Source organism: Scomber japonicus, chromosome 20 (assembly GCF_027409825.1).
Source record: "Scomber japonicus isolate fScoJap1 chromosome 20, fScoJap1.pri, whole genome shotgun sequence".
Classification (NCBI taxonomy): Eukaryota; Metazoa; Chordata; class Actinopteri; order Scombriformes; family Scombridae; genus Scomber; species Scomber japonicus.
Window position 1 is genome coordinate 5,289,129 of NC_070597.1, and position 15,000 is coordinate 5,304,128.

Here is a 15,000-nt window from a genome sequence, read left to right on the forward strand (position 1 = left end):
GTGTCACTAAAAATGCATTTTTACGTCTTAAAAGTAGCTTAAGCGTTGCATCTTAGTCGTGTGGTCCGACCCGTACCTGCAAATCACACAGTAGGATATTCATACTGTAGGTTCATTAAGTTCCTCTAGCAGTGTGTGAAAGCGGTGTGCGTCATTGATGATGAAAAGCTTTTTAATTGATCTCCATCGTGACTCACTTTCAAACTAATATGAGCACAAATCTGCCACCAGCGTCTCTCTGTTTAACAACTTCTTCATCTCTCTTCTCTCTCTCTCTCTCTCTCTCTGTCTCTGTCTCTGTCTCTGTCTCTCTCTCTCTCTCTCTCTCTCTCTCTCTCTCTCTCTCTCTCTCTGTCTCTGTCTCTGTCTCTGTCTCTCTCTCTCTCTCTCTCTCTCTCTCTCTCTCTCTCTCTCTCTTTCCTCTCTTTCTCTTTCTGACTGTGACTCATCTTCAACCTTCCTTCTCCGCTTCTCCAATCAGCTTCATGTCAGCAGATGAAAACAGATGAACCTTGTGATTGATGTATTGATCTCCTTTAATGAACAGAATCGGAGGCGTATAGCCACTTGAGAGACCGTTCAATAATGAGCAACCAATTGAGGTCCGGCATGTCTCTTCTTTTCTCTGTTTGGACTCGTCTCATTGATTGATCTACGACTCCGCTGAGCTTTAAGACAGGAGGAAGAAAAAGGACACACAAAAAGAAAAAAGAAAAAAGATGCAGCTGTTCTAATGCAGGGGTGTCAAACATGCGGTCCGCGGGCCAGATACGGCCCGCCGAGTGGTGCAATCCGGCCCATTTGCCATTGAGTGCTCTTTTCCTTCCTTCAATCTGTCCTTCCTTCCTTCAATCTGTCCTTCCTTCCTTCCTTCAATCTGTCCTTCCTCCCTTTCTTCCTTCTGTTCTTCCTTCAATCTGTCCTTCCTTCCTTACTTCCTTCTGTCCTTCCTTCCATCTGTCCTTCCTTCCATTCTTCCTTCTGTCCTTCCTTCCATCTGTCCTTCCTTCCATTCTTCCTTCTGTCCTTCCTTCAATCTGTCCTTCCTTCCTTTCTTCCTTCTGTCCTTCCTTCCATCTGTGCTTCCTTTTGTCCTTCCTTCAATCTGTCCTTTCTTCCTTCCTTCAATCTGTCCTTCCTTCTGTCCTTCCTTCCATCTGCTTTTCCTTCCTTTCTTCAATCTGTCCTTCCTTCCTTTCTTCAATCTGTCCTTCCTTCCTTTCTTCCTTCTCTCCTTCCTTCAATCTGTCCTTTCTTCCTTCCTTCAATCTGTCCTTCCTTCAATCTGTCCTTCCTTCCTTTCTTCCTTCTGTCCTTCCTTCAATCTGTCCTTCCTTCCTTTCTTCCTTCTTTCCTTCCTTCTGTCTGTCTGTCCTTCCTTTCTTCCTTCTGTCCTTCCTTCAATCTGTCCTTCCTTCCTTTCTTTCTTCTTTCCTTCCTTCCATCTGTCCTTCCTTCCTTCTGTCCTTTCTTCCTTCTGTCTTCCTTCCATCTGCCCTTCCTTCCTTTCTTCCTTCTGTCCTTCCTTCCATCTGTCCTTTCTTCCTTCCTTCAATCTGTCCTTCCTTCCATTCTTCCTTCTGTCCTTCCTTCCATCTGTCCTTCCTTCCTTCTGTCCTTCCTTCAATCTGTCCTTCCTTCCTTACTGCCTTCTGTTCTTCCTTCCTTCTGTCCTTCCTTCCTTACTTCCTTCTGTTCTTCCTTCCTTCTGTCTGTCCGTCCTTCACTATCTCTCTTTCCTACCTTTCTTCCCTCCCTCCTTCCTCCTGTCTTTCCTTCCATCCCTTCTTATTTCCTTATTTCCTTCCTTCCTTCCTTCTTTCCCTCCATCTTTTTAATGATCCGGCCCACATGAGATTAAATTGGTCTGTATGTGACCCTTGAATGAAAATGAGTTTGACTCCTCTGCCCTAATGTGTTTTAAGTCGACTCCGCTGAGCTTTAAGACAGGGAGGAAGAAAAAGGCCACAAAAAAAAAGATGCAGCTGATCAGTGAGTAATGTTTAGCTCACTCAATGCTTTTTCACACAGTAGAGAAAAGAACAATGAAAAGCGACCTCCCACACACACACACACACACACACACACACACACACACACACACACACACACACACACACATACACACACACACACACACACACTTGTTTAACCCTCCTGCTGCTCAGCTATAATGGCTCTGCAGTGTGAGGTAGCCTTTCACCATCTGTGGAGCAGCTACAGTTTCCCCCAGAGACGACGAAGGCCTTTTTGCTTTGCTTTGTATGTTTCCGGTGCCGTGCTGTATCCTCGTCTCCTTAAACACTTAAAAAAAAAAAAAAGGTGAGATGATGTCCCCTTCCCCTTTTTTTTTTTTTTTTTTGTTGTTTAACCTTTGTGTCGTCCTTCCGAGTCAAATTGACCCCATCTGTTTTGACTGTTCCTCTTTTCCTCCCTTCCTCCCTTCTTCTTTTCCTTTCTCCCTCCCTCCCTCCCTTCCTTCCCTCCTTCCTTCCTCCCTCCCTTCCTCCCTTTTTTTCCTTCCTTCCTCCCTCCTTTCTCCCTCCCTCCTTTCTTTCCTTCCTTCCCTCCTCCCTCCCTCCCTCCTTTCCTTCCTTCTCCCTCCCTCCCGTCCTTCCTTCCTTCCCTCCTTCCTCCCTCCCGTCCTTCCTTCCTTCCCTCCTTCCTCCCTTCCTTCCTCCCTTCCTTCCTTGACTGGAGAACAACAGGAGGGTTAACCGAAGCATCTGTGACTATAGCGGCCCTCCTCTGAACAGCTTGTAAGAGTAGAAGTTATTGATAGCTGTCATTCATTCGTTCTCTTAAGGGAATAAAAAGAGGAGGAGGAGGAGGAGGAGGAGAAAGGGGGGGGGGGGTCTCCAGATGCTCAGTGGAAGACTTAGCAGCGGTCAGCCACACATGTTGCCGTCCAAATCCATCTTCTGTTCCTCCTCAGGGTGTAAAAACATGAGTCTCAACCTCAATGATAGTATCTTAACTGAATAAAACACTAAAAAAGGTAATTAATTAATCAATTAGTGTCTAAATTAGCTTGTTCCAACTTCTCCAATGTGAATATTTCTGCTTATTTTAATCCTCTTTGATAGTAAACTGAATAACTTGGGGTTGTAAGATGTTATTTGGGACAAAAAAACAAATAACATATGACTTGATAATCAAAATCATAATTATTTGCAGACTTATTAAAGAGATTTTAACCCATTCCACTTTAATTTTTTTCATCATATGAATCACAGAAGATATGGAAAAAGATCTTAAACCTCTATTATCTAAAAGGAAGTTAGGTATTAAACACATAAAATCACTGAAATACACTAATAACAATAATCAACAGTCAAACACATGAATCAATAATCAAATATCACCTTAAAAATTTGATATAGTTTTAAAATTTGATTGTAATAGCCCTTTAAATTGTGTATAAATAACCTTGTCAAACCACACGCAGCTCAAACACACTTCCACACATTCATTCACAGGATTATAAACCCCCCCCCGCCCACACACACACACACACACACACACACACACACACACACACACACACACACCACACACACACACACACACATAGATTTTGGGAGGATTAGCTTTATAATGGCCGTGTATAGCTCTCATCATCTGATTCACAGCAGCAGTCAAGAATCCGTTTTTCATCTGCTCTCTCTTTCTTTCTTTCTTTCCTCCATCCCCCTTTCTTCCTTCCTTCTGTCCTTCCTTCTTTCCTTCCCTCCCTTCCTTATTTCCTCTGTCCTTCCGTCCTCCCTTCTTTTCTCTCTCCCTCCCTCCTTCCTTCTTTCCTTCTTTCCTCCATCCTCCCTTCCTTTCTCCCTCCCTCCCTCCTTCCTTCTTTCCTCCCTCCTTCCTTCCTTCCTTCTTTCCTCCCTCCTTCCTTCCTTTCCTTCTTTCCTTCCCTCCCTTCCTTATTTCCTCCGTCCTTCCTTCCTTTCCTCCCTTCCTTCCTCCCTCCTTTCCTTCCTTCCTTCCTCCCGCCTTCCTCCCCTCCTTCCTTCTTTCCTTCCTTCCTTCCTTCCTTCCTCCCTCCTTCCTTCCTTCCTTCCTTCCTGCCATCCTTCCTCCCTCCCTTCCTTCCTTCCTTCCTTCCTCCCCTCCTTCCTTCTTTCCTCCCTCCTTCCTTCCTTCTTTCCTCCCTCCTTCCTTCCTTGCTTCCTGCCTTCCTTCCTCCCTCCTTTCTTTCCTTCCTTCCATCCTTCCTCCCTCCCTTCCTTCCTTGATTTGAGGACAATAGGAGGGTTAAAAGCAGCATCAGGTTTGTTTTCATTTGCTCTCCACCCGAAAAAAAACCCTCCTCCTTTATCATTTTCATTAGATAACACAACTGTAGCTGAATCACTTGTTATAAAAAGCAACTTGTTTGTCTATTATTAGAGATTTGAGCTAATGAAATAAAATAAAATACTATGAGATAAATATGGATGAGTAATAAATAAGGATTCAAGCAACTCAAAAATATGATTTAAAATAGTTTTAAAAGCAGCATCAGGTTTGTTTAGTTGGTTTTATGTAATTTTAAAATTACATTTGTTCCATTTTTTTATCAAAAGACTGAATGCTCCTTAAAATGTCAAATGGTGTAACCACAAAAAAATGATATATATTAAATATTTTATCCACCTACAGTGTATTTAAGTGGACTTATACTAATAATTACTTCATTTAAAAGGATGTAAATGGTTCCTGATTTTAATATTTTAGTTGTTTTACCAAAAGTAAGACTGAATGTCAAATGGTGTAACCACAAAATAACGTAAATGTTATTAAATTTGAAATGTCATTTGCACCATTTTTTACCAAAAGTAAGACTGAATGCTCCTGTTTTTAAGCTTCCTGTTGTCCTCGAGTGAAGGAAGGAAGGAAGGGAGGAAGAAGGAAGGAAAGGAGGGAGGAAGGAATGGAAAGAAAGAGGGAAGGAAGGAAGAAGGGAGGAAGGAAGGAGGGAAGGAAGGAAGGGGGTAGGAAGGAAGGGAGGAAAGGAATGAAGGAAGGTAGGAGGGAGGGAGGGAGAAAGGAAAAGAGGAAGGGAGGGAGGAAGGTAGGGGGGGAGGAAAGAAAGAGACAAGGAAGGAAGGGAGAAAAGAATAAAGGAAGGAAAGGAAGGGAGGAAGGACAGAAGGGAGGAAAGAAGGAACAGTCAAAACAGACAGGGTCAATTTGACCCGGGAGGACGACAGGAAGGTTAAGCACATTGAATTATTTGGTACAACGTTTTTATGGTTACACCACTTAGACATTTTTACCATAATCCTCTAATATATTCTCTCTAAATGGATTAAAAGCAGAAATTTGATGCTGGGTCCACAAAAAAAGAATGTGTGCAAGTTATACATACATTTATTTTCATATTTTAACCTTTTAAATTTGATTACACCACATGGACACAATAAAACCATCACTGACTCTTATAAAAGCTCACAGAGCAGCGTTTAATTCCAGACACATCAAGCACCCCGAGGTGCTGTTACTCCCTCACTGCAGCACCTCACATCTCACATCTCGCTTACTGTGCATAAAGAAGCCAGAAAATGCACTCGCTTAGCATATTAACAAGACGTGTGTGTGTGTGTGTGTGTGTGTGTGTGTGTGTGTGTGTGTGTGTGTGTGTGTGTGTGTGTGTGTGTGTGTGTGTGATCCTGCCTTTAAAATGCAGCCTCATGGGAGTCTCCCAATATTGTAAAGTGTAATGTGTCTTATGGGACGATTATTAGTCGTATTGGCACAAAGATATAAGATGGAGGAAGAGTGTGATGATGATGATGATGATGATGATGATGAAGGTTTACAGTGTAATCTGATGGCTATTTTTTTCTTCTCCTTCTTCTTCTGCTTCTCCTTCTCTTTCTCCTCCTTCTACTTGTTCTTCTTCTTCTCCTTCTTCTCCTTTTTCTTCTTCTCCTTCTTCTTCTTCTTCTTTTTCTCCTCCTTCTTCTTCTCCTTCTCCTTCTTCTTCTACTCCTTCTACTTCTACTTCTTCTTCTTCTCTTCCTCCTCCTTCTCCTTATTCACCTTCTTCTTATCCTCCTCCTCCTCCTCCTCCTCCTCTTCCTCCTCCTCCTCTTCCTCCTCCTCCTCCTTCTTCTTCTCCTTATTCACCTTCTTCTGATCCTTCTCCTCCTCTTCCTCCTCCTCCTTCTTCTTCTTCTTCTCCTTATTCACCTTCTTCTTATCCTTCTCCTCCTCCTCCTCTTCCTCCTCCTCCTCCTTCTTCTTCTCCTTATTCTCCTTCTTCTGATCCTTCTCCTCCTCTTCCTCCTCTCCCTCCTCCTCCTTCTTCTTCTCCTTATTCACCTTCTTCTTATCCTTCTCCTCCTCCTCCTCCTTCTTCTCCTTATTCACCCTCTTCTTATCCTTCTCCTCCTCCTCCTCCTCCTCCTCCTCCTCCTCCTCCTCCTCCTCCTTCTTCTTCTTCTCCTTATTCACCTTCTCCTTATCATTCTCCTCCTCCTCCTCTTCCTCCTCCTCCTTCTTCTCCTTCTTCTCCTTCTTCTTCTTCATGACCTGGAGTACGACTCATGCCCCCGTTTTAATGTTAAGCCTCTCTTTAGCAGCTTCACCTCTGAACTCCTCTTTTCTTCCTTCTCTCCTTCTCACTCTCTTTTCTTCTCCCCCTCCTTTCTTCTCCTCTCCTCTCTATACATATTTTTTAATGAATACCGTTTTTTGCTGCCGGTGCATTTTCACCCCCGTGGTTTTTTTTAAATGACCTACTTAGTAATCTCTTCCGTTGTGTGAGTACAGCTCTTCTTCTTCTTTCTTCTTCTTCTGCTGTAGCGAGGAAAAGAAAAAGATAACAACTGAGAAAGAGGAAAGCACCATGCAAAAGGAAGCATAAAAAAATATGACCAAAAAAAAGGAGATATCCAAAAACCTAAATTAGCCACACTGTCACAGCTTAGTAAGTTACCCTAACCCTCCTGTTGTCCTCGAGTCAAGGAAGGAAAGGAGGAAGGGAGGAAGGGAGGAAGGGAGGAAGGAAAGGAAGGATGGATGAAAGAAGGAAAGAAGGTAGGAGGGAAGGAAGGAAGGACGGACAAAAGAAGGAAGGAAGGAAGGTAGGAGGGAGGGAGGAAAGAAGGAAGGAGGGAGGAAGGAAGGATGGATGGAAAGGAGGAAGAAGGACGGAAAGGAGGAAGGATGGAAGGGAGGAAGAAGGATGGAAAGGAGGAAGGATGGAAGGGAGGAAGGACGGACTAAAGAAGGAAGGAAGGTAGGAAGGGAGGGAGGAAGGACGGACTAAAGAAGGAAGGTAGGAGGGAGGATGGAAGGTAGGAAGAAGGAAGGAAAGAAGGAAGGATGGAAGGGAGGAAGGAAGAAAGGACGGACAAAAGAAGGAAGGAAGGGAGGGAGAAAGGAAGGAAGGGAGGAAAGAAAGAACAGTCAAAACAGACGACAGGAAGATTAATGCTTTAAACCTGCTTTTTTTTGCCTCTATAGATTTCATTCTTTTGTCGTTGCCATGGTTTTTATCGAGCACTACATAAAAAAAGTGATGTTTGCAAGCTCGGAAGGAGGAATTAGAAATATAAAAAAAACGTGGTGTAAATTACCTTGAAGAGTTTGGAGGAAGGAGTGTTAGTGTTATCTTGAGATGAGAGGGAAGCAGGCGACGCTATCAGCTGGAGGAGAAATGAGTTGTGACTTGTTAACCTTGACTTCTTACTGATATGATGTCTCTGCACTCTTCAGATATTTCCTCCCAGCTTTTCTTTCAGCACTAAGCTCTGAAGCTTCTTGTATCATGTTGCAGCTATAACTATCTCAGAAAAGCATCAACACACAAAGCTGCTTCACTTCTGCTTCTCTCCTCCTTTTCTCTCTCTCTGTTTCTCTCTCTCTGCATTTCTCTATTATTCATGCATCGTCTGCAGTTGCAGCAAAACTGCAAAACTTGAGCTACAGTCATGCTAATTATAAAGAGCTGCACTCCAAGCCAACTCATGCAGGGTTTTTTTATCACACTTAAATCCTCCATCAACAAGAGGAAGGCAGGAAAGAAGGAAGGGAGGAAGATAGATGGAGGAAAGAAAGAGAGAAGGAGGGAGGGAGGGAGGAAAGGAAAGAAGGACGGAGGAAGGGAGGAGGGTAGGGGGGAGGAAAGAAAGAGAAGAAGGGAGGGAGAAAGGAAGGAAGGTACGGGAGGAAAGAGAGGAGGAGGGAGGAAGGAAGGAAGAGAGGAAAGGAAAGAAGGAAATAAAGGAAGGAAGGATGGAGGAAAGAAGGTAGAAGGGAGGGAGGAAGGAAAAGAGGAAGGTGGGGGATGGAGGGAGGGAGGAAAGAAGGAAGGTAGAAGGGACGGATGAAGGAGAAGAGGAAGGCAGGAAAGAAGGAAGGGAAGAAGGTAGGGGGAGGAAAGAAAGAGAGAAGGAGGGAGGAAGGAAGGGAGGAAGGAAGATAGGAGGGAAGGAAAGAAAGAAAGAGGGAGGAAGGAAGGACAGAAGAAGTTTAAAAAGTTGTAATTTTTTTTATGGAAGGCTAAAAACATATTTTTATTGCTCTCATATAAAATGTGACCCTGAGCAGGATGTAAGGGTTCAAACCGAAGCTATTCAAAGTGGTAACGCTGCCTCGTGTCAATTCTTTTTAATTTATGGACATTTCTTTCTTTCTGATTCATGTTCGTCTCGTGTTTTTTTTTTTTTTCCTCTGCAATTCAAGTTCGTCTTTCTTTTCTCGAACGCAGCACGTGAGAAGTGTGATGCAGCCATGTGAGACGGTGAAAGTGTGTGACAGTGAGAGGAAAGAGATGCTGCGTCAGGTCTAGTGTTAAATGCAAATCCTTGTAGTTGAGTGGGAGGCTGCAAAGGAAGAGAGAAATATAGAAAGAAAGAGAAAAGAGAGGGGGGGAGAGGGAGAGAGAGACAGAGAGAGAGAGAGAGAGCATTCATCCTCTACTACTGGATTCACTTTTAGTGTTTGAGAGAGAGAGAGGGAGGGAGGGAGGGAGAGAGAGAGAGACAGAGAGAGAGGGAGAGGGAGGGAGGGAGGGAGAGAGAGAGAAACAGAGCGAGAGAGAGAGAGCATTCATCCTCTACTACTGGATTCACTTTTAGTGTTTGAGAGAGAGAGAGGGAGAGAAGAGAGAGAGAGTTCATCCTGTACTACTGGGTTCACTTTTAGTTTTTGAGAGAGACAGAGAGAGAGAGGGAGAGAAGAGAGAGAGAGCATTCATCCTGTACTACTGGATTCACTTTTAGTGTTTGAGAGAGAGAGAGAGAGAGAGGGAGAGAAGAGAGAGAGCATTCATCCTCTACTACTGGATTCACTTTTAGAGAGAGAGAGAGAGACAGAGAGAGAGAGAGCATTCATCCTCTACTACTGGATTCACTTTTAGAGAGAGAGAAAGAGAGAGAGACAGAGAGAGAGAGAGCATTCATCCTCTACTACTGGATTCACTTTTAGAGAGAGAGAAAGAGAGAGAGACAGAGAGAGAGAGAGCATTCATCCTCTACTACTGGATTCACTTTTAGTTTTTTGGACATCTGCATACTCCCACTGGCTTTCCGATGATGGAAAACAACAAAATGTGTTACCATAATTATGCAGATGATATACAGATTTACATAACTCGCTGTCTCAGAGGGACTCAGAGCCCAATAACAGCTCTGTGAGTGTTCAACACTTCAATGATGTGGAAGAGACAGTTTCAGTGTCTTCAATTCAACAAAGATAAAAAACTGAAGTGATTGTTTTTTGGAGCCAACGAAGAATGATTAAACTTCCTGTCGTCCTCCCGGGTCAAATTGACCCCGTCTGTTTTGACTGTTCCTTCCTTCCTCCCTCCCTCCTTCTCTCTTTCTTTCCTCCCCTACTTTCTTCCCATCCTTCTTTCCTCTGTCATTCTTTCCTTACTTACTTATTTCCTTCCTTCCTCCCTCCCTCCCTCCCTCCCTCCCTCCTACCTTCCTTCCTTCCTTCTTTCCTCCCTCCCTCTTACTTTCCCTCCTACCTTCCTTCCTTCCTTCTTTCCTTCCTCCCTCCTTCCCTCCCTCTTACCTTCCCTTCTACCTTCCTTCCTCCCTCCCTCCCTCCTAACTTCCTTCCTCCCTCCCTCCTTCCTTCCTTCCTTCCTTCCTCCCTTCCTCCCTCACTCCTTCCCTCCCTCCTACCTTCCTTTCTTCCTTCCTGCCTCCCTCCCTCCTACATTCCTTCCTTCTTTCCCCTGTCCTTCCTTCCTTCCTTCCTTCCTTCTTTCCTCCCTCCCTCCTACCCTCCTTCCTTCCTTCCTTTCTTCCTCCCTCCCTCCCTCCCTCCTACCTTCCTTCTTTCTTTCCCCTGTCTTTCCTTCCTTCCTTCCTTCCTTCTTTCCTCCGTCCCTCCTACCTTCCTTCCTTCCTTCCTTCCTTCCTTCCTTCTTTCCTCCGTCATTTCAAATGATATAAAACCAATAAAAATACTAAATGTACATTTTAACAAACCTGATGCTGCTTTTAAAACTTTTTAAATATATTTTAAGTTGCTTATCTTGCCAATTGTTATTTATCACTGACCCATGAAGGGATCTATTCACAAAATGAATGTAAAGATAGTCTAATGCAACACCTTTTAGGTCAGAAAATGTTTATTTAAGTTTAGAAATGACTGAAATAAAGTAAAGTAAAGTATGGAGGGTTTTACAGCACACACAGTCCAGGAAGGATTGTGTCTGATCCAGCTGAGATCTCCCAGCAAAGGATTCTGGGATAAAAGCTCGTCTCGTCTCGTCTTGTCTCGTCCATCCGTCATAAAGACAGCGTGTTTCCGTCTGCAGCATACTTTCTCCTCTCTTCCCTCCCAATCTTCCCTCCATCATCTTCCCTCCTGATTTCAGTGTGGTCTCACCAGCTGAAATATTGATGTGAGGAAGCTGAGGAAGTGAGGAAGATCTGAGCTCAGACTGACAGGTTTCATCTCCAGCACAGTGTGTGTGTTTGGGTTGTTGTCTTTCTTCCTTCCTTCTGTCCTTCCTCCCTCCTTCTCTCTTGTCTTTCCTCCCCCCTACCTTCCTCCCTTCCTTGCTTCCTTCCTCTCTTCCTTCTTTCCTCCCTCCCTACTACCTTCCTTCCTTCCTTCCTTCCTCCGTCCTTCCTCCCTTCCTTCCTTCCTTCCTCCCTCCCTTCCTTCCTTCCTTCCTCTGTCCTTCCTCGCTCCCTCCTTCTCTTTCTTTCCTCCCTTGTCCTTCCTTCCTTTCTTCCTTCCTTCCTTCTTCCTCCTTTCCTTCCTTCTTCCTCCCTTCCATCCTCCCTTCCTTCCTTCCTTCCTTCCTTCTTTCTTCCGTCCTTCCTCCCTCCCTCCTTCTCTTTCTTTCCTCCCCCCTAACTTCCTCCCTTCCTCCCTTCCTGCTTTCCTCTGTCCTTCTTTCCTTCCTTCCTTCCTTCCTTCCTCCGCCCCCCCTACCTTCCTCCCTTCCTCCTTCCTTCCTTCCTTCCTTCCTCCCTCCCCCCTACCTTCCTTCCTTCCTTCCTTCCTTCCTTCCTTCTTCCCTCCATCTTCCCTCCTGATCTCAGTGTGGTCTCACCAGCTGAAATATTGATGTGAGGAAGATGAGGAAGTGAGGAAGCTGTAGTTGGTCAGAAACAGAAGATCTGAGCTCAGACTGACAGGTTTCATCTCCAGCAGGAATAACACAGTCTGTGTGTCTGACAGCTTCTAGATTTTTTTATTTGTGTGTGTGTGTGTGTGTGTTTGGGTTGTTGTCTTTTGTGTGTCCACGTCCTTTTCTTTTCTTTTCTTTTTTTCCTAGATTGGTATTGTGTATTTCTTGGCTTCCTGTTCTACATATTGTTCTCTTGGCACAGACTTTTCATTATCACAGCTCTCAGATTGTCTCCGTCTGTTTTGACTGTTACTTCCTCCCTTCCTTCCTTCCTTCCTTCATTCCTTCATTCCTTCCTCCCTCCCCCCTTCTCTCTTTCTTTCCTTCGTCCAGCCCCCTTTCTTCCTTCCTTCTGTCCTTCTGTCCTTCTTTCCCCGTCCGTCCTTCCTTCTTTCATTCCTTCCTTCTGTCCTCCCTCCCTCCCTCCTACCTACCTTCCTTCCTTCCTTCCTTCCTTCTTTCCCCCGTTCTTCCTTCCTTCTTCCTCCCTCCCTCCTTATCTCTTTCTTTCCTCCCCCTACCTTCCTTCCTGTCTTCCTTCCTTCTTTCCTCCCTCCCTCCTACCTTCCTTCTTTCCCCCGTCCTTCCTTCCTTCCTCCCACCTTTGTTCCTTCCTTCCTTCCTTCCTTCCTTCCTTCCGGTCCTTCCTTCTTTCCGCCGTCCTTCCTTCCTTCCTTCCTTCTTTCCTCCTCTTCCTTCCTCTTCCTTCCTTCTTTCCTCCCTCCCTCCTTCTTTCCTTCCTTCCTTCCTTCCTTCCTTCTTTCCCCCTTCCTTCCTTCCTTCCTGTCATTCCTCCCTTCCTTCCTCCTTTCCTCCCTCCCTTCCTCCCTCCTTGGCACAGACTTTTCATTATCACAGCTCTCACATTTTCTCTGTCTAGCTCTGTGTTTTTATTTTTTTTCTTATCTTTTCTTTCTTGCGTGGTAACTAAGCATATCTCCCTCCTGCTGCTGCTACTGCTGCTGGGAAAATTGCCCTCCTGCATTACCATCTCCTTGATAATTGATTTAATGCCAAGAATAGAAATGAGAATCTCTAATAATAAGACTAGAGTTGATGCATATTGTATTGTCAGCGTTTTTTAAAGGTATCATGCACATTTGTCCAGCTCTATATTTATAATCTGAGGCTCTACTCCTGGAACATCTTTGCATGATTTACAGTTATAAGAAATCCTTATTCATCTTATATTGGCTCTTTATGCAGCTGCTCAGTTCAGCCTCTGTCTGAAACAAGCCGTTTTTGACTTTCAGGGAGCATTTTTACATAAACTCATCTCAAGTTATGGACCTTTAACCAAGTTTAGCATAGCAATCCAACATAATAACAGTATATAGATAACAAAAAAGGACAAAAATCAGCATATTAACAGAGCAGACCTGCTGTAGTGTTGCTTCTTTTACTCTATTTACTTATTAATCATTCTGGGTTTTAATATATTTATATACACATAGTTTCTTAACAGCAGCCACTGGTTTCTGTTCATCTATAAGCTGATCTGAGCTGTGTAATCCATCATACTGAACATTAAGTCTGGATTCATTTCTGTCAACTTTACATTACTGTTGTGTGCTGATGCAGAAACAATGCAATATATAAAGCTCCTACTTCCTCTTTGTGCATGCTCTACATCACAATCTGTTATAATTACTACTTCAAATTAGAGTAATTATGACTCTGTGACTTCTGTCCAGCAGAGACTATAGATATATCAGCAACACAATGACTTCATAAAAACAGGATTTCAGTGTTAATATTTCAGCTGCTGCAGTATCTGCCGCTGAAGCTGCTGTAGCTGCAGTCTGAGTCCAAAAAAGACTGACATCATAGTCAGAAGTGAGGACACATCCAACTTTGATCACCTGTGCAAACTCCTGAGGTTGTTCTTTTATATATAGGAAGGCAGCCTTGCAGAGTGAGGCAGTAAACCCCCTCTTCCCCCCTTCTTCCCCCCTCTTCTTCCCATCTCTTACCTGCAACACTCATCTATATTTCAGCAGTAGCAGAGAGCTCGGAGGTTGAGCCAGGTACACTATAATAAAGCCATGACTCAGAAGTGAGACTAGAGGTAATCCTGTTCTCCTCCACCCCTAAAATAGCTCGGACCCTCCTCTTCTCCTTGTTCTCATTCCTCTCTGTGTTTTTCTGCGTCTGTGCTACTGACAGCCGAGGCCCGAGGCGTCGTGTTTTTGGGTTGTCTTGTCTGTCCGTTCGTCCTATTATTCTAGAGAACGGCTCGAGGGGAACAAACATCCACTTCCACTCAATAGTGAACTGATTAGATTTTTTTGGGGGGTCAAAGGTCAGGGTTGCTGTGACCCCCGTTCTGGTGAACACGATACCTCAACAACGCCTGCAGGGAATTTCATCACACGTGGTACGAATGTCCACTTGGACTCGAGATTGAACTGATTAGATTTTGGTGATGAAAGGTCAAGGTCCATAACTCAAGATTTCAAACAGTAATTATGACAAAGTTTCATATATATAGGAGGATAAAGTAATTAAGTGATGACATCGTATATACTAAAGGTCAAAGGTCTACTTCATAATGGCCATAATGCTCTATAGAAACACTTTACTGGCTGTTATTAAACAACGTAACTCAGGAACAGGAGAGGAGATTTGGTCAGATCTCTCTCAAGAGATTACATCATAAAAAATAAAAAGGGATTAACTCTGTGTTAATGTTTTTTTTGTTTTTTTATGAACAAAAATAGAATACAAAAAATGCTCCTCCTCTAATTTAGTTTACTTTAGAAATGAAAATCTTCAGAACTTGTTTAAAGGATCTAAAGCTCAGAAATTATACAAAATTATGATTTAGAAAGCTGAGATAATGTGTGAAGGAAGGGAGGAAGGGAGGACAGATTCTTGTAAGGAAAGAAACGGAGATGGAGGAAGGAAAGAAGGAAGAGAGGAATGAGAGAGGAAGGAAAGGAGGAAGGACAGAAGGAAGGCAGGAAAGAGAGAGGAAGGTAAGAAAGAGAAGGAAAGGAGGGAGGAAGGAAGGAAGGAGGGAGGAAAAAAGGACAGAAGGAAGGGAGGAAAGAGAGAGGAATGTAAGAAAGAGAAGGAAAGGAGGGAGAAAAGAAGGAAGGGAGGAACAAAGGAAGGAAGAAAGGGGGATGGAGGAAAGAAAGAAAGAAAGAGAAGGAAGGGAGGAGGGAGGAAGGGGGAAAGAAGGAACAGTCAAACAGACAGGAGGACAACAGGAAGTTTAAAACCTTTACTTCCTTTAAAGTCTTCACTAGAAATATTATCTGGGTTAAGGGCAGACGTTGGCCGAGGCAAACTGTAACACCTTTCAATACTTCTTCTTCTTCATCACTCTGTGCTCCTTTCATCCTCTCTCTTTGCACCTCTTTCCCCTTTTCATGCCACCCTTGAACTCCGCAGCTGCCTCAACT

The 15,000-nt window shown here is 43.9% G+C and overlaps 1 protein-coding gene across 1 annotated transcript in view; it reads left to right on the forward strand.

Annotated features, from left to right (window-relative positions):
* Positions 1 to 15,000, forward strand: part of myo1d (myosin 1D) — a 67,033-nt gene that overhangs the window by 42,720 nt on the left and 9,313 nt on the right. The window lies entirely within an intron of this gene.